Source organism: Meleagris gallopavo, chromosome 22 (genome assembly GCF_905368555.1).
Source record: "Meleagris gallopavo chromosome 22, MGAL_WU_HG_1.1, whole genome shotgun sequence".
NCBI lineage: Eukaryota > Metazoa > Chordata > Aves > Galliformes > Phasianidae > Meleagris > Meleagris gallopavo.
This window is the reverse complement of record NC_139425.1, coordinates 6,185,964-6,213,336: the sequence shown is the minus strand read 5'-3', so window position 1 is coordinate 6,213,336 and position 27,373 is coordinate 6,185,964. Positions and strand designations below refer to the sequence as shown.

At 37.1% G+C, this 27,373-nt stretch overlaps 2 protein-coding genes across 11 annotated transcripts in view; one reads left to right on the top strand and one right to left on the bottom strand.

Moving 5' to 3' along the window:
• Positions 1–27,373, top strand: part of SULF2 (sulfatase 2) — a 137,214-nt gene that overhangs the window by 17,536 nt on the left and 92,305 nt on the right. For 7 of the 10 annotated variants that reach the window (XM_085241993.1, XM_085241992.1, XM_085242003.1 and 4 more), the window contains exon 3: positions 26,968–27,033. The exons of the other annotated variants lie outside the window; for them this stretch is intronic. The gene's annotated coding sequence lies outside the window, so the exon portion shown is untranslated. The remainder of the gene's footprint in view (positions 1–26,967; positions 27,034–27,373) is intronic. 10 annotated transcript variants of the gene reach the window in all.
• Positions 1–27,373, bottom strand: part of LOC109370775 (uncharacterized) — a 268,116-nt gene that overhangs the window by 225,974 nt on the left and 14,769 nt on the right. The gene's annotated exons all lie outside the window — the stretch shown is intronic.

The following is a 27,373-nucleotide window of genomic DNA, read 5'->3' as shown; positions in this document are numbered from 1 at the left end:
GCTTCTGTAATTGGTTGCAAATAATTGTAGTAAGAATTTGCTGAGATACCTTGTTAAATTTTCAGGCAGAGGTTTGTGTTTTGTGAACTGATACAGCAAGAAATTCTACTGAACAATACAATCAAGTTGAGACTTGATCACTGCCTAATAACACTAAAAGTGGGATGGTGGTGTAGGGAAGATATCATACACTCCAGTGGTGTAGTCACTAATCAGACTATTAGAGCCACTGATACAAAATAATTACTTTGGGAGGTAAAAAACTAAAAAGTTTTTTTTTTTTTTTTTTTTTTTTAATGCTTGTGAGGTGTTGAAGGGGCAGAGCTCTTCTGAACAGAAATGAAGTTTGAAGCTTCTGGTCTTTGCTGCTTGAATTATTCTCAGTGCACCCCAGTCTTGTCTGCTTATCCCATTTCTGATTCTGACCAGTACTTGAAGGATTTCTAACACATGAATATATTTGAATAAGTGTTTGACATGTCTGCATATGTTGGATTCTTATATAGGGGAACTGGTTGTGAATTTCTAGGGGAAAAAAATTCTAGTTGGCGTAGAAAAGCTGCTACCTGGGTTATTAAGCTGAAAAGATGCTGGCAGACTGTTTCCAGCTACATCAGCATAACACAGGTTCTCTCCCCACCTCCATTTAAATGTTTTTACTCTAGAACTGCTTCCTGAGCAAGAGAGCATCTTATGTTTGTATAGAGAAATATCCTCTTTGAACAAGTGGAACTGTTGCTTTCTCATACTGTAATTCAAATCTCAATTAATCATATGCAGATATAAAAATTCAATTTAGATGAATCTACTGTATTTAAGCGGGGTTGTTTAATTCTCAAATTCATCCATGAGAAAGAAATGCTTGCCTTGTGTTTTTTGATATACTTTCAATTATTTGCTGGATGCTGTAGTTGCTGACCTGCCTCAAAATACTGAACTGATTCTCAAGTCTAGCACTTATTCCATTTACTTATTATTCACACTAACAGTGGATTTTAGGCTGAGCAGGAATTGGATCTTTATACCTGCTTGTTACTTTTATTAAAGGTTGAATTTCAGATTAGAATGGTCTTTTTGAAGTGCTGTAACAATTTCATCTCTACCTCAAAGTTCACTAATGCTACATTAGCCTTAAAATTTTGATCCATACATCCCATCAGTCAGCTAGTTTTGTTTGCTCTGTGTGTACTTAATAGCATGTCTTGTTTGCAGCTACTTCTGTTGTGCTCTTGTTTTTGTTATGCAGCAACAAAGGAAGAACAAGTGTTATTAGCACAGGAGACTAGCTGCAAACGTGACAGTGGTCATGGAAATTAAGTCAGTTCTAGTGCCTGTAACAGATGAAGTTGGTAATCTCTTAATTAAATCTGATGCAGCTCCAGCTTTCTTGAAAATTCAAGCTTTCTGAACCCTCTGATTTAGTACAGGCTTTTCTGAAATGATGCAAACCCAACCTAACGGATAAAAAGCAGTTGTAAATGTTTAAGCTACTCAATATTGTCAATTCCTGTGAAGCTGAGGCTTGCTTATCTATTGGTTTCCCTGTTACAGCTATTAAGATGCTAGTTAGACAGACTTATTTGATAAATGCTATTTAGGTCAAACTCTCTTTAAAACGTATTGTTTTGTTCTTTGGGTTGTTTTTTTCCTTAACCCCAGAGAAGTTTTTCTCTGGTTAGAGATTTGTATTAGTTTCTTCCCTGTCAGCCCTCTTTTGGGAGGGAAAGTTTGCTTAAATACCTGATAGTATAAAAACATAAAAGCAGACTGTATACAGTGTTAAGTATTTTGTATTTGTGTGTTTCATACTTGCATTCAGAACGATTTAAACTGTGTCTGTACTGTACTTTATTTCATCAAAATAACGTGAAGTTAGTTATAGATGGTATGAATCATAACGACAGACTTTTAGTGCCTTGGTATCCAAGATACGTCAGCGTGCTGATAAGTTACTTGTTTTCCTGCTGTGAGAACTGGTTGCTGTGTTTGATTCTTTAGCTGAATACAAACTAAATTAAATCTGCAGTGACCTATATTGTACTCTAGCTAATGACCCAGTTAACCTCTGGTTAATTTTTTGTCTCTTGGTGTCCTGGGAACAGGGACATGTTTACTTCAGTTGCCACAAACCTTTAGAAATGTGCCACTGGCATTTATTATTCTAGTGCTGTGTGTTTTAATAGAAATTAGCTAATGGGCCATGGGGGTCTGCAGAAGTTGTAGAATGCCAATGAGGAGTTTCCTTTCGTTTTTCCTCCTCCCTGATTTACATGACTAAGCTTTTAGCTTTTCTTGGTTTTGTTTTTGTTTCTTGAGTATTGATCTGTCTCCTGTGGAGGAAACAAACTGCCTAATGTGCAGGATGTCATTGTGCTTGGCAGCTTCCCAGAGACTCCCCTCTTTTGCTTGCTTAAAATTGAACTAGAACCAGAACAGATATTGACAGGAAATTTTGTAACTAAGGACACTTCTAATTGCATAGCAACTTTATGCAAATAAATATGAATATAGGCTTAAAATAATAAGATAATGTTTAAGAGTGAATTTGAATAACTCTAGTGGAAGTGCAATTCTTCTACATCTGGATGGACTGTTGATACCTTCTTTTTTACAAAACTAAATTATATGGGTGCAAAATCTGTCAGGGCAAGGGAGTATGATTGTTTGCACCCATTCACAGTAACAGTCCTTATGGTCACCTCTGGAGCATTTGTCATAAACACCTGTTTTTAAGCATAGTGGCATTCTTATAGTGATGTTCTTATTTTCCCTGCCCTCTCCAAGGGAAGACAGCTATGTTGGTTTAGAAGACCTACAATGAGAGTGGAACAGGCCAGAATGCAAACTGAAATCTGAAGCAGTCTTAGTTATTTAGTGGTGTCATATGTCTTCAAGGGCTGTAAGCAGCTAAGAGTAGGTGGTGAGCCAAGTGGACAGCTATGTCTGCTGCTTCACACAGTTTGACTCTTCTCTGATCCAGAAATGATCGTGTAAGATTCATTTCAGTATAGAAAAATAACTTAGTTTTGTGTCATGGATGGGGGGGAGGAACTCACAGATGTGTGGTTACAGCATCATTAGGTTGATTTTAATTGAGAGTGTGATACCACTGCTGTACCATTGCTGTGTATTTACAATGCAGATTACTGAAGAGGGTATTTATCCCAAGTTTGTTCCTACGACCAGTTCATCTGTTCCTGTTGAGAATTCTCGGCTTTTCCTGAGTAAATCCCTACTGTTACGTTTTTCCCTGTTTGCCAGCTGTTTTTCCACTGTAACCTGGGCACCATAGGTTTGCATTTCTGGGTGGTTACTTGCAGTGATGCTTGGTCTATTAATCTCTGAAGTGCGTTCAGCATTACTTAAATATGCAATGAATGTTTCATTGCCATGTGAACAGTTGGAGTTTGGTAGGGATGCTACATAGTGGTGAATGGAGTTGGAAAAGTCTTTGTCACTGATGCCTCTTGCCCACTTAATGACTGTTCAGCCTGACTGTAGTCAGTTTTCTCCAGATGTGAAAAAAAATTGTGGAGTTGCACTGAAAATCAGTTTCTAGAGACTGAGTGGATTTAAACATTGTTAGCAGAACAATGATCCAAATCTAAATACAAAAATACTTGAAAGCTTGAATGTTTGCTTGTTCGTGGTTTTGTTGGCTTTGTTCTATTTTACTTTTTTAATAGCAAACCTGATATTAGTTTAGCTCAGACCTGAACTGACTTGTGAGGCACCAGGGACCATGGAGATTGTAAGTAAAGTTTTTTTAGTGCATCATTACTCTAATAGTTCTAACTGGAAGATTTTTTTTTTTTTTTCAGGACTGAACTTTTTCAATCAGAAATTAGGGATGTTCTCAAACAGCAGTCAGTTCATGCATGTTTAGTTATGATCACAGGTGAAAAATGGTAACATATTAGTAATAGTGCTCTTTAGGAAGCAAAAATACAAGTAAGTTCAGATCATTTTGTGGACCGAAGGGCAGTTGGTAACTGTGAATCATGATATGATGTAATTCTGGATAAGGAGATTTCCAATTACAGGCTGCAAGAGGATGGGAGGATATGCCAGGGGAAAACTGACATACTCATCCCTATTCTCTTTTCTTGCTGTGTGTAAAAAAGAAAATAAAAGAAAGATGGTACTCCGAGAATAGTGGGATAGGTGAATCCTTGATCTTCTGTAGGAATCTCCCCATGTAGCCATTGTCTAGATAGACTGTTCTGTCTTTTTTCTCCAGGTAACTTACCATATGGTCTATGTCTGAGATCTGTTAAGTAGTGCATAGGCCAGAATGACTTGAACTCTTTTCTGATGTGTAAGTATCTAATGCTCATAGACTGAGGCCTTGAGAAACAGCCACTGTAGTGCCAATTCCTTCTGCTCTGCTTATTCTCAGAAGTTCTTACCATAAATTTCCCTTGAGAATGGATTACTTTATGCTAGTTTTGCTGATAGTGGCAACAACAGGTAAAAACAGCTTGCTGTTGTAGTATAGCTGCTTTGCAGAGCCTTATGTTGTAGTATAGCTGCTTTGCAGAGAGCAGATGGATTCTACAGCAATCCTGAGTCCTCTGTCAGCCTCGTAAACAGATGGGTTTGGTTGGGGATGGAAGCTTAGGCTGTTTTGTCTAGATATAGATACTTTTTCAGAGACTTGCTTGTTTTCTTTCGGGACTTTTTATGACCTAAGAATCACTGCTTGATGCTTATATGTTAAAAATACACAGTGCTGAGAGGAGGAAAAGATGTTTTTGCAGATTCTTGGGAAATTGCTCTGTTCACCCAGGTGGTTTAGAACACCACACAAAATAAACTGTCTGTATTGCAGACGTACTTGGGGCACGTTCTGCTATTTTGTAGACAAGCTGCCTCCACCAGCTCAGCAAAACTGGCTTTCACCCTTAACTGTCCTCATTTCCTTGTTACCTGTTTGGTTGTGTTTTTTTTTTGGTTTTGTTTTTAGAAGCGGTTAAAAGACATTCCTGTGACAGGACTCTGAGATTTTTCACTTGCTCTGAAACCACAAGGTTCCACTTGCTCTGAAGTCCAAACAGGACTTCACTTCCGTTCTACCTGTGATTAAACCACTTTCTTCCTCTCTTCTGAGAGCCCAAAGAAAATGCCCTTTGTTTTCTCCTGGGTTTCTGTGTGTGGCAGAAGAAAAAGCAAAATATCAGCCTCTGTCTTGTTTTGCATTTCTTGAAAATTCTTCATAAACAAAAGGAATTTTAAGTTACAAAGTGTTAAATCCTTCTGCTTTACCAACTGAAGCATCATGAAAATGAATCCTTTTTTTGTCAGTCATTGGAAAGTACAGGGCATTCTGTGTGTGCAAAGGGAGCTACAGTGCTCCACAGCTTAGTCCCTAGTCTTTTCTGTTTATGAGCTTATTCTGTCAGGGTCTGTTAGTTTTGGTATTGTTAGAGTTTTAACAGGATTTCAGACTTGCTGGTGGTCTCCATGGGTCCTTTTCCTATTTCACCTCTGAGTATTCCTACTGCTAGAGGAAAAAAGCAACTGTGACTGAGAAGATTGGAATTACACACAGTGTAATTCCCTTATTCATAAATTTATAAGGGAATTGCTTCTCCTGGTTGGTGATTGAGGAGCCAAATCGCAAGCTTTTGTTAGTGCAGGGAATATACTCTTCAGATATTTTAAATCCTTATCTCAGTGATACTTCTTGGTCTTTTTTTTTTTAAACGTTTAAAAAGAAATCAGTGAGACAAGAAATCCTTATGTAGATGTATGTTATGTTTCAATTAATTTGTCTAAACCTGTAGTTGGTGTTATTTATTCACTATAAGAAGGAGAATTTATTCAGATTAAAGGCCTAGCCTGAGTTCCTTCCAAAGCAGGCAAGAAAATGGAGTATGTTTTATTGTGCTCTAAACAGGACTGTCATGTGGTATGTGCCCAGATTTAGTTCTGATTTAGTTAGGGGTAAAATATAGTTTTGCCCTCTTATTAAAGGAGCAATCTAACATGATGTATTCATCTACCACAAGTAATTTCTGAATGCTTTACAGTGCAACGCAACTTAGCATCATCAGCTTTCTAAGCAGAAAGTATGGAAAAATGAGGAAGGTGAAGGGAAAAGGCTTTCAGAAGTGCAGTTCACTGAATATGACTATCTTTTATTGCACACTATTTGCAAAAGGGGGCAAGAAGATTTAAAAAAAAAATCAAATATCACAAGATGCTTCATGTAATCGTAATAATTCCTTTGAAGTGCTTGTCTCTGAAGAGAAGAAGTTATCTTCTCTATAGTTCCTTATTTCAAGAGTTTTTAGAGCTTATTCTTTTGGGTCTGATTGCCTTTGACACCAACAATAAACTTAATTGAGACCATCTACAGTATGACTACTTAATCAAGAATTTAGATAATACCTCTGTCACAAAGGACTGAAAGCACTTTGCATAAGTGTTCTGTAGTGTAACTGTGATATGAGGAAGCTTATCTTAAATATTGTGCCTGGAAAATCATTCTTTTGAAGTATAAACACTGCAGTAGGAAAAAGAGGGGAAAAAAGAACAGTATGTTACTTTGAGGCTAAATTTTTATTTGGAGACAAATGTGTAAAAACAGAATTGGGTTTTGATCTTGCAAGCATGACAGGAGGTGATCTGTTAAGGGCACTCATGAGTTTGCTTGTTTAGCCCAATGGAAATAATTTCAAAAACAATATTCCCAAAAGTTCAAATGTAAATTCACTATATAGCTCGGGGAGGAAGGAATTGAAGATTGTGACTGTTAGTTGTTTATGGATATTTAATCCTTTACTTAAATACATAACTCTGGGTATTGGAATCTATCCTATTACACTTTGCTTTTCTTTTTTAACAGCATATCTAAAAACGCTGAAACAAAATACTGGAGCTTTTAACCTTTACGTATTTTTCTGTTGCCTCTTGGTGCTCTGTAAGTATTATGAGCCTAACAACAGTTGATTTGCCAAGTAGCTCTCAATACAAGAGTGCAGGATGCAAGCTGTTTCCACAAAGCCGTGCTGCTTCCAGGCAGAACGTAACAACACACTGTGCCCTCTCCAGGTAGAACTGGTGCCCAAGGTAACACTGATTAAGAAAACTTACCTCAAACTACAGCGTGTGTTTTTGGCTTTTATTCACAGTAGTGTAAAAGTATGCCTTATTCAGAATGTTTATAGAAGGAGCAAAGCATGACTGTATCAACTTTTCTTGAACTTTTTTTTTGTCATTTCAGCCCTCAGATGTGAATAGAATTAATTTTTTTTTTATTCATTTTTTTTCCCGTTCAAGTAACCCATAGCCTGCAAGTGTCACTTCTCTGTAACACCCGACTGTCAGAATAAAGCTCAGCGAATGGAGGTGATGATATATGAGGACACATTCTTGGTGTGGAAGGTGTGGGGGAGAGATAACTGTTAAGTCTAGAAATTAAATTTGGAATTGAATTCATGATTTATGCTGTGTTCTATTCTTGCCTCAGTATTAAGTTGGGTGCAATTGACTTCAATACAATTTCACTAGTATCCCTCAGTGTGAAGAGCAAATGCACATACTTCTACCTCTTTGGACCATTTCTTTTCAAAGACTTCTGACTGGTAACCAGTCAGGAAGATGTTTACATTTAGGCAATTATACAATCTATTGCTTTTTTGTTGATGCTTGTACCACAAGTAAGCGGGGTGTGTGTGTGAGGTGGGTTCTTTGGAAGTTTTCTTTTTCTGTCTATTTCACATCTATGAAAACTCAAAATATTGTAATGAGAACAAAAAATGATTCCTTTTTAATCGCATCTGAGTAATGAAACGTGATGAGGGTGACTGTGCCATGCATATCCAGCCGTGGAGAGCTGCAGTGGCAGCCCCCTTAAGGGACTCATCCAAGTGCCCTGCTCCCTAGCTGCTGTACAGTGCTGTGGTTTATCTTGTTCTTGGCTGTTGTGCAAATACATCTGATGAATTCTCTGAACAGCATAGGAAAGGAATGACTATGACCAAATCTAAATGGGAGGGCTGGGAAGCCTTTGCTTTTAGTTCAGTAGCTACTAGATCAGGATACTTGACAGCTGTGAGTGTGTGGGTGGGTGTGTTCCTGGTGCTCTACAGAGGCATGCTCAGCAGTGGAAGCAGACTTGTTGGTCATTCAGTGTTGCTGTACCTGTGGTCAGTGGTCCGAAAGCTCCTTAAGTTTCATTATGATGATACACGTGTTACAGAAATTGGGGATCTGTATTTTGAATTCATTGTGAACTGGTATTGAATGTACAAATGCTCTGAACAATTACAAAGTGCTAATCATTCACTTTGCTCATTTTTAAACTTCAGGTTTTAACATTACTCTTTTCATTCTGAAACTTTTTCTTATGTTGACTGTAAAACAGGTTAAGGAGAATTCCAGAATATTATTAAATTGTGAAATCCAAAATCATTTTTAGACTTGTGGCAGTAGGAACCTTTTTTCAGGTATGACCTGGCTGTGCCTAAGGTATTAGATACACACCAACAGAGAGAGAAAAGATCTCCTTGTTCAATATAAATGTAAAAATGCTTTATACACTGCTGATTATCTGCCTTTGCTTGAGTAACTGCAGCAGCTTGCAAATACCAAGGATTTGGCAGAGACCAAAACTGCAAATCCTTTGCAACAGCACTGCACTCAGATTAAGATCCTGTGAAATCTTTCCTCAGCCACTAATTTCATACTCTAGAGATGGAACTGTGAACAGTTTATAGCATATAAATCTTGTTTTAATAACAGCTTTCTTGGGCTTTGGTATATTTTGAGAGGAATTGTTTTTGTGTGTGAGAAAACAGTACATATTTGTAGTAAATATTGTAACTTGTTAGATATTTTATTTCATAACTGTAGTGTCTGTGACATTTTGGAGAATGTTGACTGAGTCCCAGTATGCAGTGCCATTGCAAACTCTTTTTACTCTGGCAGTTATGAGCAGAAGCAACAAAGTAGCTTATTAACATCTGCTTTGTATTTATTTGGAAAATAAAACCTGATTTTTGTAATGACATTTTCTATTCATCAGGAAAAGAATTAAAAATGAGTTAAACAATTTATGAAAGCTTAAAGGTGAAAATGTTGTGCATGAAAAATTGGTATTTGTCATGCAAGTTTCTTTATTGTTTTGTTTGCAAGACGTGTTCTCAGCAGTAATAAATCCCAGAAAACAGATGAGCACTGTTCTAGTCAGCCTGCAGTTGTAATGGGGAAAGAAGGGGGCAGAAGCAGGCTGTTTAATTCTGCAAGAAAGAACTCAGACTTGAAACTTTTCTTCCCTGTCAGTGTGGTATAGTTTGGGATTGGAAAATAATCTTCCTGGGACACTGAGGGGGGAAAAAAAAAGTTTGAGAAACCCAATGAGCTCCATTTGGATTGCTACTTACAATCATCTCACACATCTTTGTGGTTCTGTTTGAAAGTCCTCCAGTATTTATCTGATGCAGATAAAATCCAAGTTTTGCAGAGTTTAAGTTTAAATCTTCAAGGCTGTGGGCACAGAATCACAGTATTGTTGGTTTTCTAATGAATGTACATATTTTATAATATGTATACTATATATACATATTATATATTTGTATATAATATATATACAAATATATGTTGTTGGGAAAACTGAAAGAACAGCTCACGGGGAAACTAGATTTGTGTTTGGTAAACAAAGGTAATAGATTTCATACTTCCATCCTAAAAACATAGCAGCCTATTCTTTGTAATGTCAGTAGAATGTTCTGTCAGATGTCCAGTGTTGACCTTGACCTCAGTGGAAAATCCTGTTGTAAAAATCTGTTTTTTTCCTGCACTTGTAATATAAAGCAAGCAAATGCAGAAATGAGCATTTGTGTTGTGTGCTGGTTGCTGTATGGTCTGCTGGTGTAGTTTTATTGGTGTCTCTGTCTTGTACCTCCTGCTACCAGGGGTGGAGGTTTAATGTGTGAAATACTTTGTGTGATTGTATTTTTTATTTTTAATACTGTCTTCAGTATGTAAGAGCAGATATATGGTTTTCATTATATGCTCATTGCTGAGTTGATTGCTTAGAGGTAAAATAAAATACATCAATTATGTAAAGATTGCTTTACTGCATTTTGTTTGTATTAATAAGGAATTTGAAATACACTTGGTAAATTTAGAAATGCACTTCAGATGTTTGTCTCCTTGCATAGCCTCTACCTATGTGTGTTTGGCTACAAAACAAAAGTGAAGCAGATAGAGAAATAGCAGTAAGGAAGACCATGTGTTGTAAAAGAAGTGAAATGTCCAGGCTGGATGTGGCTCTGGGCAGCCTGGTCTGGTGGTTGGTGACCTTGCCCATTGCAGGGGGTTGAAATTGGATGATCATTGTGGTCTTTTTCAACCCAGGCCATTCTGTGATTATATGAATTTCTTGATATAACTCTTTGGCAGAGGTTGTGATTGCGCATACTAAATTACTCATCATGCATGGGACCTCATAGAAAAGATGTGTGGATTATAATTTATCTATTATTTGTTTGGTCATATCAATACTGAATTGCCTCCTAAAAAAAAAAATAATAATAATAAATAATAAAAAAGTCTAATGTAAATATGCAATGTATGACAGGTACTGTAGCTTAAAGTGTCTCAGACATGGATAAGCATTAAAGACAATTATTTGTTTCTTCACACCTTCCCAATGTTTGGCACAGCTGAGGGACTATGAAAATCTGAATGGGCTATAATTCAAATTTAAGGTACTTAATTAACTGCATAAAAAAGTAAGAGATCTGGTCTCAAGGAAGGCTTCTTAGTGTTCCTTCTGAGTATTCTTGTAGTGCTATAGAAATTGTTTTAAAATCAACAGCAATTCATAGCCTTGTTTGGAAAGAAGATGCTCAAAATTCAGTTTTGCATAGCTCAAATACACAAAATATTTAGTGTTTACTTTATTGGGTTGTCCATACAAATAATACTGTAATATACTTTTTATATATATAATAATACTTCCTGTGATGTTATGTGAGACTGATCCTTAACTGAAACCTGTTATGGTAGTGTTTGGCTGTACTATCCTATCACAGAATAATTTGGACTAGAAGGGGCCTGTAGATGTTATTTAATTGAAATCTTTCCTAGCAGGGATGACTTGAAAATTTAATTGTAATTTATTACTCCCAGTCTTTTTCATAAATGCACTGAAATGTTATGTCTGAGCTGTTAATTCCAGCCAGTCAGCCTCTGTTGTGGAGGTGGACATCCCTGATGTCTTGGGATCTCAGGTGGTGCAGAGTGCAACAAAGAGATCTGGCAGCAGCAGAGGAGTGCCCTCATTTATACTTGAACAAAATATGGAGCTTTCTGACTTCTTGTGCAATGAAGTTCTCTGCACAACAATCCAAGAGTGGGCTGCAAATAGCATCTACTCACCAATGCATGGGATAAAGACAGGAGGAAATGTAGCTTATGCAGACATCTCTGCTGATACAGCTAATTGATTTTTACTGAATAGTGCCCTGCTCTTCTAGCATTGGTGACCTGCATAGCCTAACACAGCACAGAGTCAGTTTCTGTAAGTTCTTACCAAACCTGGAAGAAGAGAAAGAGCTGCACTGAACGCAGTGTAGGGTGCAGAGCAAGGGTACTGTGAGCTCTTTGGTTTGTCATGGCTGGAGAGTAGTTATTTCCTGATGGAGTGGGTCAAACTGAGCCATCCTGTCATCTGTAGCTGGAAAGCAGATGCCTAAGTTGGTGCTGGCTGTTAAGCTTCAGTGGGAATGCTTAGATTAGGGTTACCTGAAGGCTGCTGGCTATTTTATCCACTTTGTCCTTGTTTGAACTTCTGTGCTGCTTACTTGAGAGCTCTCATTCTGTTCCACTAGAATATCGTCAGCTTCTGCTGGGTTTGGTGAGAACCTGTTCTTACTGGAACTTTGCTGTTGTACTTAGCTAACTTATCCATTGAACACATCTTATCCTAGTGGCCACAAGGAAAGTGTGATAGCAGAAAATCGTTGGCGAGGATAAGAGACTGCAGATCAGTCATGTCTTTTCTTTCTGATATTCATGTAGAGGGGATGTCATGGTTCACAAGAAAGTTTGTGCAGGAGTGGAATATCTCAGATCTCTCTTATAGATTGTCCTTACTGATTCAGATGTATTGCCATAGATGATGCTCTCTTATTTTGTATTTAATAAAAGATTTTTTACTGGAAAGAATTAAGATAATAATTTTTGGAAAGCTATAAGTGATATATTTTGCTTGGTATTAGGATTGTTGAAGCTTCAGTCCTTCATTTTTGTCTTTTTTTGTGTGTTTCTCTGTTCCAGTTTCTTGCTACCACATACGTTTTACACTTGAAAAGTAGCTGACTTTCATTTGCAGCTCCTTGCAGAGTATATTTCATCTTTTTCTGTAATACTACAAATTCCAAGTGATCCCCAAAATGTTTACCAAAATGTGGTTGATAGTGCAATACGTGATTGTCTTTTCCATCAGAAAAGGTTTTAAAAGGATTGTTTTCTTACAGTGTTCCATTCCCTAGGCTGTGGGATAAAATAGCTTTGTAAAGAAATTACCAGGTTGTGGGGAGCTTTGTGCTGGCTCTTGTTTTAATAGAAGCACATTCCATTTTGGACTCAAACTTTCCAATAGTAAACTAACAACAAACAGTAGACTGTTCTATGCAGAACACCTCTATTTGGCCTGTTATGTAGGTCGCTCTGAAAGTAATGCCTCCCATTTATTTCCATGGAAACCAGCACAACTACATAGAGTGCAGTCCTCATTTCAGCAGGCACAGAGTTGATTTTTCTTTCATAGTGTCTGGTATGATTCTGTGTTTTGACTTTAGGAGGAAAGACAGTGTTGATAACATTTCAGTGTTTTCACTTGTTGCTGAGCAGTGCTGCACAGAGCCAAGGACATTTCAGTTTCTCAGCTTCTTGTACAGGTCCCCCAGTGAGGGGGGCTTAAGGGGCACAAGGAGAGCTGAGAGAGCACAGAACCAGAGCAGCTGACCTGAGCTGGCCAAAGGGTTATTCCACACCATGTAACATCATGTGGGGGGAAGGGTGGAGAAGTGTCACTTTAAGAACTTCATTTTCTTCTTTTAAAAGATTTTCACAGTACCACATTCCATAATGTAGTTGTATCAAAATCAATATGCAAAGCATGTGATTAAAAGATGAGCATAAAAGTTAGCATTTGAACATCTTTTAGTTGAGATTGTACCTACATTCTGTACACTTGAAGGAAATTAATGGCAGTGTTTCAGTCTTTCAAGAAAAATTAATTATTCCTGCTGATTCCCACTTCCCATGTTTCCTCTTAACTCTGTTTTCTGATAGCTCAGCAGGTTTGGAGAGCCGCTGTTTACAGAATATTTCATTGCTTTGAGAGGAGGATGTGGGCATTTAAAAATTTACCAGCTGTTTCAGGTCACTTACAGCTTAAGCAGCTCTTTCTTTTTGAATGATTTATTTAGTTGGCCTCTAGTTGGGTTGTCAGCAGTTTGCAGAGACTGTAACTGTGTCAGGAAAAGATCCTAATTAACCAGATCAAAAAGATGGGCATTGTTTGTAGTCACAGAGAAAATGGAATTAGTTCATTGTGTGGGCATGGCGTATTGGCTCTCCCCAGACGAAGCACTGAGAGAAAGGTGACTGGCAGCCAGGCATTTGTGATTAGATATTGAAAAGAGAAAAAGAAGGGGTGAGCGTGTGAGGCTAAAGGAAGATAGAGATTGAAATAGGATATTTCCTCAGAAAGACATCGGAGAGGATGTGCATGTGTGCGCATTATATGCCTTAAAGGGAGTTGTCAGAACCAAGAGCAGACATGAACAAGGAGCTGAGCTTTCCTCCAGTTTGAGAATAAGATGGTATATGACACTAAAAAGAAATAACCACAGAATGTTAAATTAGGGTACAACTCTGAAGTATATACCTCCTGACTGACTGATCTGCTGTGGCAGTGCTTTGTCAGGGGAGCTTTGTCAGACATGTGGAACATTTGCCATATTTGTTAGTAAATAAATAGAATTTATGTGAGTGTAACAGCCACACTGAAGTAATTGAAGGCCAACCTCGTGCTACAGATGTAAACTGATATTTTCCAGAAGTTTAAAAAAAAAAAAAAACAACCCCAAACTAGTTGTTGTCTCAGTAACTTGGTATGTTTTTGCTAAGCACGTTATAAGGGTGAAAAAAGGTTGTACCTTGTTCTGAAGCATCTTGTTGTACCAAGAAAATAAGGCAAGAAATAGGGCAAAGGAAGGATGGGAGAGGATTAGAAATTCATGATCCCCCTGACGTAAAGCTTTTTTTAAATGCCTGTGAAGAAACGGGTTACATTTTGAGTTAGTGATACTAGTCCCAGTGGATTTCAGTGGGTATTGTTGGTGTACCTGTAGAACTTGATTTAAGCAATACTGTTTATAGATGTCTATAGTCACCATTTCCAAGTGCTCCTTAATTATTAAACCAATCAAAAGTCTTTTCATAAACATCTGCTTTTCTTGCATCTGCTTTATGTACGGTCAGTTTAGCACTAACAATGCAGACCATATTCTGGGAAAAAGTTGTTGAAACCTGCCTGCTTACCAAGAAGAAGCTGAGATTTCTGAACAGTTATCTTTGAAGTGTTTTGCAAGAACAACCTGAAGGTTAAGACTCTTTTTCTGCAGACCTTTTCTATGGCGTAAGGTCACAAAACTTGTGGGGTGTTTGTCATGGATGTTATGTCCATGCAGATGTGCAGATTCAGGTAAATCGTATCAAGAATCAGGCAGATGCAACCTATGTGTGTATACACATTTTCAAGTAGCTTGACTTACTGTAACAGCTTAAAAGTAGGAGTTTAATGTGTTCTTTTTCTATAGATGTATTTGCCTTTGTCTTTCTGTGCTAGTAGAATGTTAATCTCTACTAGTGGATGATTACTGTGGATTATTGATAACTTTATACTAGGTATTCAAGATGATGGGCTTTGAGTGATATCTATGTACCTGTGTTTGTAGTCTATTAAATTAGTGAAATTGTATTTATGACAGAGCTTGGGCCTGCTTTGTAATTTTTAGTAATTAAAAAAAAAAAAGCAGTGACTATAATTAATCTGGCAAGATTGCTCTGTATTAGATGTATCAGAACTGTGCTTTCGATTACTTTGCTTGCCAAAACATACTTTAGGTCCCTGCTTTGTATTGTAGTTCAGTCTCTTCAGATGTCTGTATTTTGTTCCGATTTTTTCACTCTATTCAATACTTATTTTTCTGACACGACTCAGCCCAGCATGAACCACTGTACGCTTGCGAAATAGAAAAGAGTTTCAAAACAGAGAGGAACTCTTCAGGCCAAAATTAAATGGTATTTTTGGCTTGTAACAAAGACTTATAGAAAATGCTTTAATCCTTGCAGTTATGTAGTAAATATAATGGCAGTGTGTACAACTGCACTGTACAACTGCACCCATAACAATGACTGAAAGCTTATAACGATGTGTTGCTTTGCTTGTAGGTAGCACATAAGGGAGGCCGTCGCCGTCAGAACTGCGTGCATTGCGCATACCTCTGAATATTCGCTGTCTTGGGTAAATTAGAACAGGCTGATGCTGCACTGTATTTTGCTCTATGAGCTTATTTCTTGCATGATTCTAGGTGATAATGCAAGAGACAAGACAAAACAATTTTTGTGAATGATGGCACTTGCTACAAAATGTAGAAAGGATGGGGAAGGAAAAGTAAACCACTGTACAGAAAGATCAACTGAAAATACCAATTAAGTATGCTCTAATATCGATTGTGTATTTTTGGCTTTTTAGTTCAATATAAGCGGTATTTGTTGCACCAGTTATTTTTAGTTATTATGACTAAACTTTGTTTCTTGAAAGAGCCAAAATACAGTGGGTGTAAATAGCTTTTGTCAGCACTGCAATGACACAAGCTCAATTCAGATCTCTGTCAAATCTGAAAATATTTGTCATTTGTGACCACACAAATAATTATTTGTCTCATCACTATTGCATCTTCGTGCAAACTAATCGCGTAAGATGTGAAGGGAAGTATAAATTTAATTGCTTCTTTCAGCCACATCTTCTGTGACTGACACTAACGCCAGAATTCTCAGCCAGTTGCTGGGAGGTGTTTGCTTACTTGTCAGAGAATCCCTGGTGCTACAAACAAATGAAAATGATTAAGAGTTCTGCCAGGAAAACAGAATTCCAATTCCTTAGTCCTGCTTAGTCTGTTACTCTGGTGAGAAGACTTAATCAAACCTTACCCAAGCTTATAAAAGTCAGTAACATCTTTCCTCCTGATCATAAATGTGATCTGCTTTAGCAATTTCTAAAGCTATGCATAGAATCTTTCCTTGAAATTGGTATGCTGTACAAAATAGTTCTGAGGCAATCAGCTGCACAATTCAATTACAGGTGGTTGAATTTTTTATATTTCCGCAAATCTCAGCTGTATTTATAAACTTTTTCTCAAATTTTATATATAAGACTTCCAACTGCATGTATGCAGAATTTTATATCCTGGGTTGTATCTGTTTGGTTCACATGCAGCTTTGAGTTTCACAAAGTTCCAATTTTCAGAACTATAAAAACATGAAGGAGTGTTTCTCAATGCTAGATTAATCCTGACTTTTCAATATTATGTATTTTTCCAATAAAAAGATATGATTATTTTTTCTTCCAAAATATTCTAGGCTGCAGTATTTTGACAAAACAGAGCTTTTAATGCGGTGTCGTAGACAGTGAGAAGTGGGATTCCTGAGATGCGTGGCTAGCTAACGCTAGGTGACATAGCGGAAATTAGGAGTAAGGAAGGAACGGATGCCAATCAAACTGACTGGAAGACAGTAAGGTCTTGTGATTTTCAATGTTTTTGAAGTTGAATTATTTCCACACCAATCTGCTGTAGCACTAAAGGGTTGTATACGTGCTGTGACTTGGGCAGGAGTGATCTAAACTAATGATCCTTAACAAACAGCATATTAGACATCATGAAGGGCCATTCATGAAACAGTTCCTTCGTAACTCCTCTGCAACACCACTATGGAGGTTGCAGAAAACAAGCAGGTAAAGAAATGCTAGTGGAGTCTCCAGGTGTTGGCTTGCTGGTTTCTATTTTTTAGTCTTTGTACAAGATTTTCATAAAATCTTTACAGTTTTGTTATACTTAACTGACTACTTAATGTGGAGATTGAACTGGGCAAGATTAGTAATTCTGATTACCTATTCTGAGACTAATCTTGAAGGTTGGTTGGAAGGACAAGTGCTCAGTGCTCCATTTCAGCTAGAGAAATAGAGGAAATTGGGGTGTTTAGAATTCATAGCAACTGTTTTTGAGGTTCATTTTAGTGCGAGCTGTCAAACTGGAAAAATGGAAAAAAAAATTGTTGAGCAAATACAGAATTCTAGCAGAGTGCTTGAATTTCAGTTCCCTGTGATTACTCAAGGGCGAGGTAAATCTCTTGCAATTAGATTACAGTGATCCTGTGCTGTAGTCAATAAAATGTGCAAGAATCTTAAACCACAGTAGTAACCATTTATCTTAAGCTAAGAAAAATAGAGAAGATGCAAAGAATTAAAGCTTGGCTTTTTTTTTGCTATGTATGTGTATCTGTGTTTATATATAGGCCTGTATGAGTGCATTTAAACCAGGATGAATAATTGGGGTGTATACATGTGTATGCATCTATGCATATATCATATAACTATATATATGTATAGTTAAATATTAAGAAGTCTCATTCCCATTTTCTTGCCATCCTTAATAGAGGTTCTGTTATCTTACTACTTACAGGGACTGTTGTGCACTCTTCTGTCAGTTTGGGAGTGGAAGGTTAAGACTGTGACACCATTTCAGCACACTCCCTTCCTGAGTGAGGAATCGGCCATAAGTTCCTCAATATTTTTGGGGCCATTCAGGATGGTGCCAGCTGTTGGAAAGAAGCCTTCTAAATGAAGAGTGTTCTTTGTTTTGCACTCCTGGGCTCTGTTCCCTGGGTGTTTGAGGACCAGTGAGTGAAACCTTCTAGTAACTGAAGGGAAAGAGCTGAGTTCTCTCTGTTGTTTTTGTTTACTTTCAACTGCAAACAGAAAATAGACAACAAGAACTCCAAAATTGGAGATCTGACAAGTTAGACTGATCTCCAAACTTCATGGACTCTTAACCTATGGTTTCTATTTCTCGGTGTGCTTGTCACAGATTTCAGAGGTCAGGGCTGGATCTGCTTCTCTTGAAAATAATCTATGGCTTTTCTCAAAACAGCTGATAAGAATGTATTTATGTGGGAGGTGGGGAGTGTGGAGCACAAGAAAGTACAGCACTCACTGACCCTGGATCAGAAAGTCATTTTCTTAGAAGCTGACTGTCTTATGCTCTTTAACCTTACTGGTTTGTTTAACCATAATGGTTAAAACTGGCAGCTTCCTCATTTTCAGTAACTTTTTGATCATAATTCGTCTGGGCTTTGTGTTATGGTAATGGTAGTCAAAAAGCTTGTGGCTTATGCTGGATGAAACTATCCATATGTCTAAACTGCTTATCAGTGTATGTGAGGGGTTCATGGTTTAATTCACCAATAACTATTTTAGATAACTTCTTGCATGCTTTAATCATCTCTGTGAAAAAAATGGTGCATACCTGCCCTCTGGGAATCCTGACTGAGAGAATGAAGCATGTAATGGACTTAAGCCTTAGAAAATGGCTTCCAAGGCCATTCCAAAATAAATTGGGTGCTTCACCACTCCTGTCAGTGCAGGAAAGTCAGTAACATGTAGCTCTGTCAGTAGCTGATAGGAATTAGTTAGGGAGAATTTTCAAGCAATATTCTCCTTCAGCATTTTATCAGGCTGTCAGAAATAGACTACTACAAATATCCAGATGTCTGCACTATCAAAGAACTGTGGTTTTAAAGGTGACAATAACCTGTATTGCTTTAGTAGCTTTATGGCCTGTCAGTGACTGGGGGGGTAAATAAATAAAGTAAAATTAGGAATGTGGAGTCTAAAGAAACAAAGTGAAACATTAGGAGTTAATGGTAGCATCTACAGAACTTATTAGCTGTTGACAACAGACTGTATTTTCACTTTGCATAGAATATACTTAAACTGAAAGTTGGATCAGATAAATCATGTATCCAGACTGTAATATTGTTTTTTCCCTATTTTAATTTTGCTCCTAAATAAGAATTCCTGAACTACTTTCTGAAGGAACTCATTTTTATTTTATTTCCTATATGCTGAATTCAGGATCCTATCTTGGACATCTAAATAAAAGGTTTTATAACAAACACTTCCTCACACTTATTAGTATTGGATTCCTCACATTATTTAGTCTGGAGTTGACTTTGGACTAACTATCAATGTCAATCCAAAGTTGGTTTTATTACACATTTTGCGGAATGCTAAAATATTTCAGATGTTAGTGATCCCACAGTCACAAATGCAGCCTTCTTAGCTAAGGGAAGAAAAGATAAAACTCCAGATTTACTCTGCTTGTAGAAGTATTTATGAACCACAGGAAACTATCCTAGCACTCTAATATGTATTATTTCTTTGCCTCATTAAGTGTAGCTGGGAATAGCATTTAGAATGAAATCACAGGGAGCTGAATTTTAAGTAAAAACTAGCTTAAAAAAAAAAAAACTAACAAACCATAAGTGCCTGAGAAATATTCTCAAAGACAGAATTTATTCTTGAATATCATACACATGTGCCCCATTTATGCTCCTGCTGGATACTTACCTGCTAGTGTGTGTCAGGATCTGTATTTTTAATGGTCTGATTTGGGCAAGTTTTCTTCATAAATGATTTCCCAGTCAAACTGGGACATGATGACACCTTGGTAACAGAGTAATGGTAGAGGTAGATACTTACTGCATGGGTAAATTACGTTTATTAATGTCAAACATACTCTCTTGTTGAACTGTGGCACTGATAATTTAAGATGTCTTTGCATCATTGGTGTAAATGTGAATAGTGTCTTTGCCAATGGAGAAGAAAATGATAATAACTGTTCTAATAACAAAAATGTAATGAAACCAGATCTGCTTTTAGTGGTGTGATGTTCTTAAAGGTTATTATTTCCAGATATTATCTGGAATGGAATAGAAGAAACTTCACCATTGAGTACTCATGAATATTAAAATGGACTAATAGTGAATGATATTTTAGTGACATTTATTTGGGAATTCTGTAGCGCCTGATCTCAAATTTGGGAAAAAGTGTATGCCTGTACTACACTGCATAGCTTCTGTGCGTTTGGAGAGATGAAAAATGAGCATCCAGAGATGTTCAAAGGTTCACCTCAAAGTCAAGACAGACAGTTGTGGTACATTGTCACCAGAAAAAAGACAGATGATCACTGGGAGAGGCACACAACAGATTCAAATGAGGAAGTTTGTCTTTCAGTTGACCATATTGGCAGTTCTTTCGTACAATAATTTTTTGAAGGCTTAGCATTTAAAATCTTCTATTGCAACAGCTTCACTGTGATGTGTAAGAGAGAATATTATGACAGACCTACTGTTCTCTTCTACTCTGTGCCTGAAGACAGCTTAAAGAGTGGTAGGAAAGAAATGGCAAGAAATGGTTTGTCTTTGGCTAAACCAAAGTGAAGGAGTAGCTACTTAGTACACTTCAAATGCTTTCATTGACTTTCTCTTGCAATCAAATATTTTAAATAATAAAACTTTTGTGCAGCAGTTCTTTCTAGTCTGTTATTAGATGTGCAATTATTCAGCTTTTTTATCAAAATTCTTCAATGCATCTTTGATATTGAATTGATACTACTTGTGATCAGCTTAATGTATGACAGGCTTATCTCTGATCACAGTCTATCTTCTATAACTTTTGAAAGTACAGCGTAAAAGCTTCAATTATTTCACTTTAATACAAAAGCACGTTTTATATGACTTCAAGGATGGAAAAGAAAGCATCTCTCTGAAGACTCATGAAGTAAGAGGAGGCTTAGGACAGAACTTAATTACATCAGTGCTCTTTGAATGTTAATAATCACAGTCTTCAGAACTTAGCCTGTGATAAAGACCTTTGCTTGTGAATAAAATCACAGGAATCCTCAGCTTTATTACAAACAAACATCTTAATAAATCAAATTGTTTAACTTCTGTATTTTAAATGCAAACTGAAATTTAGTTAATGAAATATTTGTTGCGTAAAACATCTTTCTAGCTAATTTTCAGTTATCATTACAAAAAATTTCTTACTGTTTGCTAGAATGATTTAGACTCCTTGACTTCTATAAAATAGTTGTTTTTTGCAGTTTTTGTAGCTACATTTGTTTTCCCAAAGCAGCTATTAATCTGAGAAGATTATCCTTTTCCACCTTGTCCTGCCCTAGCTACAATTCCTGTAGATAGGACCAGTGAGGTGTGCTCAGGCTTCATGGATCATTTGCAGCGTTTGCTCTCATCAGAGATGTCTCGGATGCAGGAACGACCAGATAGCCTTGGAAATAAAACATCAAAAAGAAGAGTAGCATCTTATTTTGCTTCTTTTCATTTCTAAATTCTTTTTTTCAGTATATGCTGCAGAGTTGAAGGATGTGTACACATTGTGCACTGCACTCCTCAGGGTGTTTTACCCATGGATTTCGTAATTCACGCTTGCTTTGCAATTCTACAGAATATTTGTTCTTCTTTATTCCATAGGTGAGCATTTCTCCAATGTGGAGTCTGAATACATCTTTTGTTGTATCTATTGTTTTTGTTAATATCTCTAATTAAGCCTACAATTAGAAGAAATCTAGACTTTCAAGCCTTAAGGCTTAATATACTTCCCATGAAGAGTTCTAAATACTGTAATTCACGTATCATGTCCTTATCTTTCAGTTTCTATACTGAGGGGTTTGGAAATAACATCTGTTGTAGGAGGAAGATTCTTGGATTTAGGAAGACCTTCAAATGTCATTTCAGACATGAGTTGTGTGTAACTTCAGAATAAAAATGATTGGGAAAGAAATAAAATCTACATAGCCCCAGTTTTGTTTGCCATAACCTTTTCAAAGATTGCAAGGTGGCTTGGTGCTAGTTGTTTAACTCTGTAGTAGAAGCAACTCTGTCCCCTCGGCTGAAGAAACCTCAGACAATAGAAACTGTGAAAATAATGATAAAGCTCACGTGCTCTCTTCATGAGTGTAATGTAATGCCCAAGAAAATTCAAGTTTCAGGCAACTATTGCATTTTGCCAGTAGTGCCATTCCATCTGCAAGAAGCAGAACGTTATCTTAGCCTTGCCAGTTCACAGCGATGTCCCTCTGCTCACACATTCTTGCACTGTTGAAATGATTCTGTAGCTGTGCTTTGAGAATTACACACATCGTATCATTCTCAGTCTGCGGGAGATTTTTGATTCTCAGAAGTATCTTAGTTCTGATGCTGAGGGATTAATGATAGCTTTGAGAATGTCCTGGGGAAATAAGATGGAAGGTTTATAGCTGCCCCTTGAAAACAGTGCCGCACAAGTTTGTGAGAATATATGAGTAACTGTAAAACCTGTTATATTTCTGAGGAGGGTTTTTCCTACCCATCTTCCAGTCTCTATTTCCTGAGTGTCATCTTGTGAGGGATGAAGGCTGACCTCTGCTGCTTGATTATTTTCTGCTGGACAGTTTTACATGTTACCTTTTAAATCTCTTCTGGATCTGAAATTTGGAATCCAGAATTATAGCAATATGATATACTTTGTACTAACTCTGTTTGCAAAGCATACAGAAATTTGGAATGCTGCATGAATGTAGGCAAAAATGATTAGGGTTTCTGAAGCGTAAGTTTTAAAATAAGGTCATTCTAGGCAGGATTTCCTTGCTCTTATGTCTAGAAAAGAGAGAGCTTCTTGGAAGCAGCATAGTTCTATCTCAGGGTATAGAAGAAGTTGTAATCTACTTTGGGTGTTTACCCCATCGTAATCCAACAGCTATCTACGTTTGGGCAGTAATTATAATATGACATAAATGGAGTTGTGCTTTTTGTATAAAATTACTTAACTAGTATTTTCATTTTCAAGTTATAAAACTTTCATTGCGATTATTTTTTTTTCCTGACTTACAGAACTAATGTATACAAAACAGATGTCAGTGATTATCTGTGGCTTTTGTTACAGCATTGGCATAACAGGCTTATCACTTCAATTTCACAGTGATATTGGAACATTAACTACATTATCTACTGCAGAGGTAAATCTTGCTCATTTTGAGACACAAACTACTTTAATCTGAAATTTAAAAGCATTTAACAGTCTTATTAAAGGAGTTGTTCTCTCACTCACTGTTTATTTTTTATTTATATCCCAGCCTGACAAGTAGCGTGAGCTTTAGTTTCTCATTCTGTTCTTTTAGCTAAGCTGTTAAATCACATGGGAGTGAGTTGTTATTTTACACGTGTAATTTTTCTCTTACCAGTGAATACCAACTGAACCCATGGCCACTCTCTTATCTAGGCCGAGTGAAAATGTAGCTGGAAGGTGCCTTGCAATGCCAGTGCAGTATCAGAAGGTGCAGATGGGTGCTGAGCAAATTTTCTTGGTGGAGGAAGCAGCAAATTACATTAGCAGCTAAACTCCCTACCTCCCACCTTGCCTTTTTTTTTTTTTTTTTTTTTTTTCTGGCACCATATTCCTCCATGTAAACAAATATTAATCATGAGCAGCTTCCTGCTTTGAGGAATTTAGAGGTTTAGGTGACATAGAGCAAGACAATAGAAACACAGCTTATGCGTGGAGCTCTGCTCGGATTCAGGGCTCGTTTCTGGTGCTAATATATCACTGGGCTGCGCTGCCATCTGAACATATCAGCCCAGTCAGACAGCGTGTCACACCAACAAAGTAGACCTGTCGCTTAGCTCCTCCTAAGACATTTTTGCTCTTGAGCATATAAATAAGAAGCAAACAAAACCCCAAGCATATTAGAGCCCTGCAGTTACAGGATGTTATGAAGTCTGCCACGTTTGCTGATCAGGGAATGATGAATCATAAGAAGCCTGAGTTAGCTTTCCTCCTGGGACAACTCAGCAGCAGACTATCCTTGCCTTACACAGATCAGAGGGTAAAATTTCAATCAAATGTATTGTCTTGTTTGCCTCCTGCAATGATTTACTATAGTAACAGCTGTATAAATAGTGAAAAACATAATTGCTGGACAAAAATTGTAAATACAATGTATTAGTTAGTCAATGAATTATGTATTCTTATTAGTGTGACTGTGAGATTGTAGCTGAGTACAATTCACCATATTTCTTACAAGATTCTCTAAGTACCCATATATTAAAATCAAGAATAAAATGAAAACTGGGATTTGGCTTTGAAGTGTTCTTATTCCTCTAAATGTTGAGGAAAGATGCCTAGCACAATGTTTAATTATTGTGGTTTTTTAGTTATGCTGGTCCATCTTGTCTTGTCGAGGCACCAGAGCTATCAGTGTAACACTGAGGTCAGAAGAGCGTTTGAGAGCTGAAGTGGATATCAAAGCTTATTGAGTGTCATGTGGTATTTCACATGGATAAGAGAAACAACTTGAAAGCTCAACAAAATTCAGTATAATTTTCTCCTTTGAAACTGTTGTTATTCTGTATTAGGCTATTCATTGCAAACATTACTTTCTGTACTTACTGATAGAAAATGTCTCCAAATTCTTTCAACTGATTAAGATCAAATTTCCTTTGATTTTTTTTGAGATTTTTTTTCTCTCAGTGGACATCATATTGATGAGTTAGTTGTGCATTTATTATTTTAATAGAAAACAGGACTTGAGCTTAAAGATCCAGGCTGAGTAGTTGCCTGCTTGTAGAGCTCATGCTCCAGAACAGAGGAGCAATGTCAGAGGGTGACTGTGCAGGTGCAGCGTGGCTTAATTAGGATGACAAAATGGAATTTAGACAGGAAGTGTGCTATTTTTGGATACTTAAGTTGACATGAGTCCCTTGTGAATTAAACCATTTAATATATGAAATTGAAAAAGTCCTTCTAATCTTCCTTTTGAATGAGCCGTGAAATAGGATCCATGAAGTGCCTGAAGTGTGAAGAGGTTCCTATGGCTTGTTTCCAGTATATTTTTATAAGATATTAGCAGATTTGCTCTAGCCAGGAACATAAAGGGGAACTTGTAGTCTTCTATAAAATAACACAGTACTTATCTGAAAATCACAGAATCATTTTGAATGGAAAAGACCTGTAAGATCATCAAGTCCAAAACATGTCAAAACCTGTAAAAGCTTTCACAACTCTTTTTGCACCCTTCCTAACAAATGCATGATGTATTCAAGTGTGAGGTATGGGTTCCAGCAGAAAGTAGTTCAATAACTGTGTTCACTGACTGCAGTCCCACCTATTTATCAAGAAAAAAATTCCACTTACATTTCGTGTCTGCTGTAATAGGCACTGGAATGAAAATGAGATTTGTATGTAGTTACTTTGTTTAAAAACACACTAACTCAAATCAAGTAATTGACTCTACTTTATGATTTCTAACAGGGAATTCTCAGTTTATCAAGCAAGCTTTAAGACATGTGAATAGCTGGGATTTGCATCATAGTTAACTGTATTACATTTGCTTTCTTAACACAGTGCCTATTTTTAAGCCTTCTGTCCCATCAAGCAGCATGTAAGTTGTGCAACATTAAACTTCTGGAGTGCAAACTAATAACACTAAGGGAGTAGTGCCTTTTGGGACTTTCCTTAATGCTTGTTCAAAAATGTTCAATCTTAAAATCTCTTGAGTAACCCACTCTTATCATGACTTGATTTATATTAAAAAGCCAGACCACAACAGATTGATATTAGGAATTTATTCTCTGACCATGTGTTTAATAGTCCGGGGTTTTGCTTTTGTGTCGACTACTTAGAACTCTACTTTCCTATCGTTTGTCTGAGTTCTCAGCACTTAAGAAAACGAGGCTGAGAATTTACAATTGTAGTGTCTGTGTTTGGAGATACATTTGCAGTATCAGTGCCTTAGTGGGGCTTAATTCTGCTTTCTTCAAGTCACATGCAGTGCCTCAACTAGTAGCATCACAATTAACTCCTTGTATTTTTTTTTTTCTATTGCTGTTATTGGGGTGGAATTTTCCATCTCAACAAGTCTGCTGATTATTTTACTACCAAAGAGTCATATGGTATATTAAAAAAAAAAAATGTGTTTGGAACAGGCTTCTTGATTTAAAGAGTGTGCTATTGGCATGTGCCAGTGTTGCACACAGCCTGAGGCTGCACATGTCCGAAAGAGAGATTGCCAGCTGTCCTGGCAGGGGATATTTGTTGGTCTCTTGAAGTGTATTAGTAACAAGTTCAGCAAGATTTGAATTCTTTCTGGCATCTCCCAGTACCATGACAACTAAACATAATGCCTGTTCAGCACTAGTAGTAGAAGAACTTGAAAGTGGGCAGTTTCTATCAGTTTCTCTTTAATAGTAGCAGGGCAGTTTTTTTGTGGAAAATGTGGCAGGACTAACATGTTCTGTGCATTGGTGGAAAGGGAACAACACTCAAGTGTTTTCAAGGAGAAAAGAATTGCTGAGAGGCCAGAGTTGAAAGCAGTTTTTTCTAAAACTACTGTTGCAAAGAAATTGGATTACTTGGGGAGAGCTTTGCCAAAATGGTGTGGTTTCTTTGGTGGTGTTTGTTCTTTACCTGATGCTTTCCCCCTCAAAGTCTGTCATATCAGCATTTAGCCACTGCTGGTTGATGTTTGCAGGGAAGCCCGTCCCGCAGTGTACAAAGTGCTGTTAGTAGCTTCATGGGTGGCGTTTTTCAAGGCCTGAATAAATCTTTGCCTTAGATGGGGAAACACACCAATGTTGTGGTGCTGCCTCCTTGGTGGATACCTCAAATTAAGATTTTTTTTTTTTGCCTTCAAATGCTAAAATCTGATTTTTAAAACTTTTTATTTATGTTGAAAAGAATGGATATATCTAGTTATGTGTAAATACAAGCAAAATGCTTCACCCTTGTGAATCACTTTCTGATTAGTTCATGATAATATTTTACAGCTGCTGAACTGGAAAATTTGCTTACTCACCTCTGTATTTCTCTGCAGAAGACCAGTTCCTGATCGTGTGAGTATAAACCACCCTTATGCAATGTGAATTACCTAGTCTCTATGGCACTTAATATTCATTCAATTTGTTTATTCTGTGAGGAGACTTGTGGATATGTTTAAAGATTGTTTACTGGTGAATAGCTTTTGAGGAATTGAGCTCAAAGTTTCTGTTTTGTGTGTGCAAAAAAGGTCTTTAAAAACTCTGAACATAGGTCATTGCTAATATGTAATTGTCTAACCATGTCATATTTGCCTTAAATTTAAGTAAGTCTCTCCTTTCTACATGGCATACTGAATCTTTTATATGTATTTTCAAGACCTGCAGATCAAATATGAAACCATAGCCTGGAGGTCTG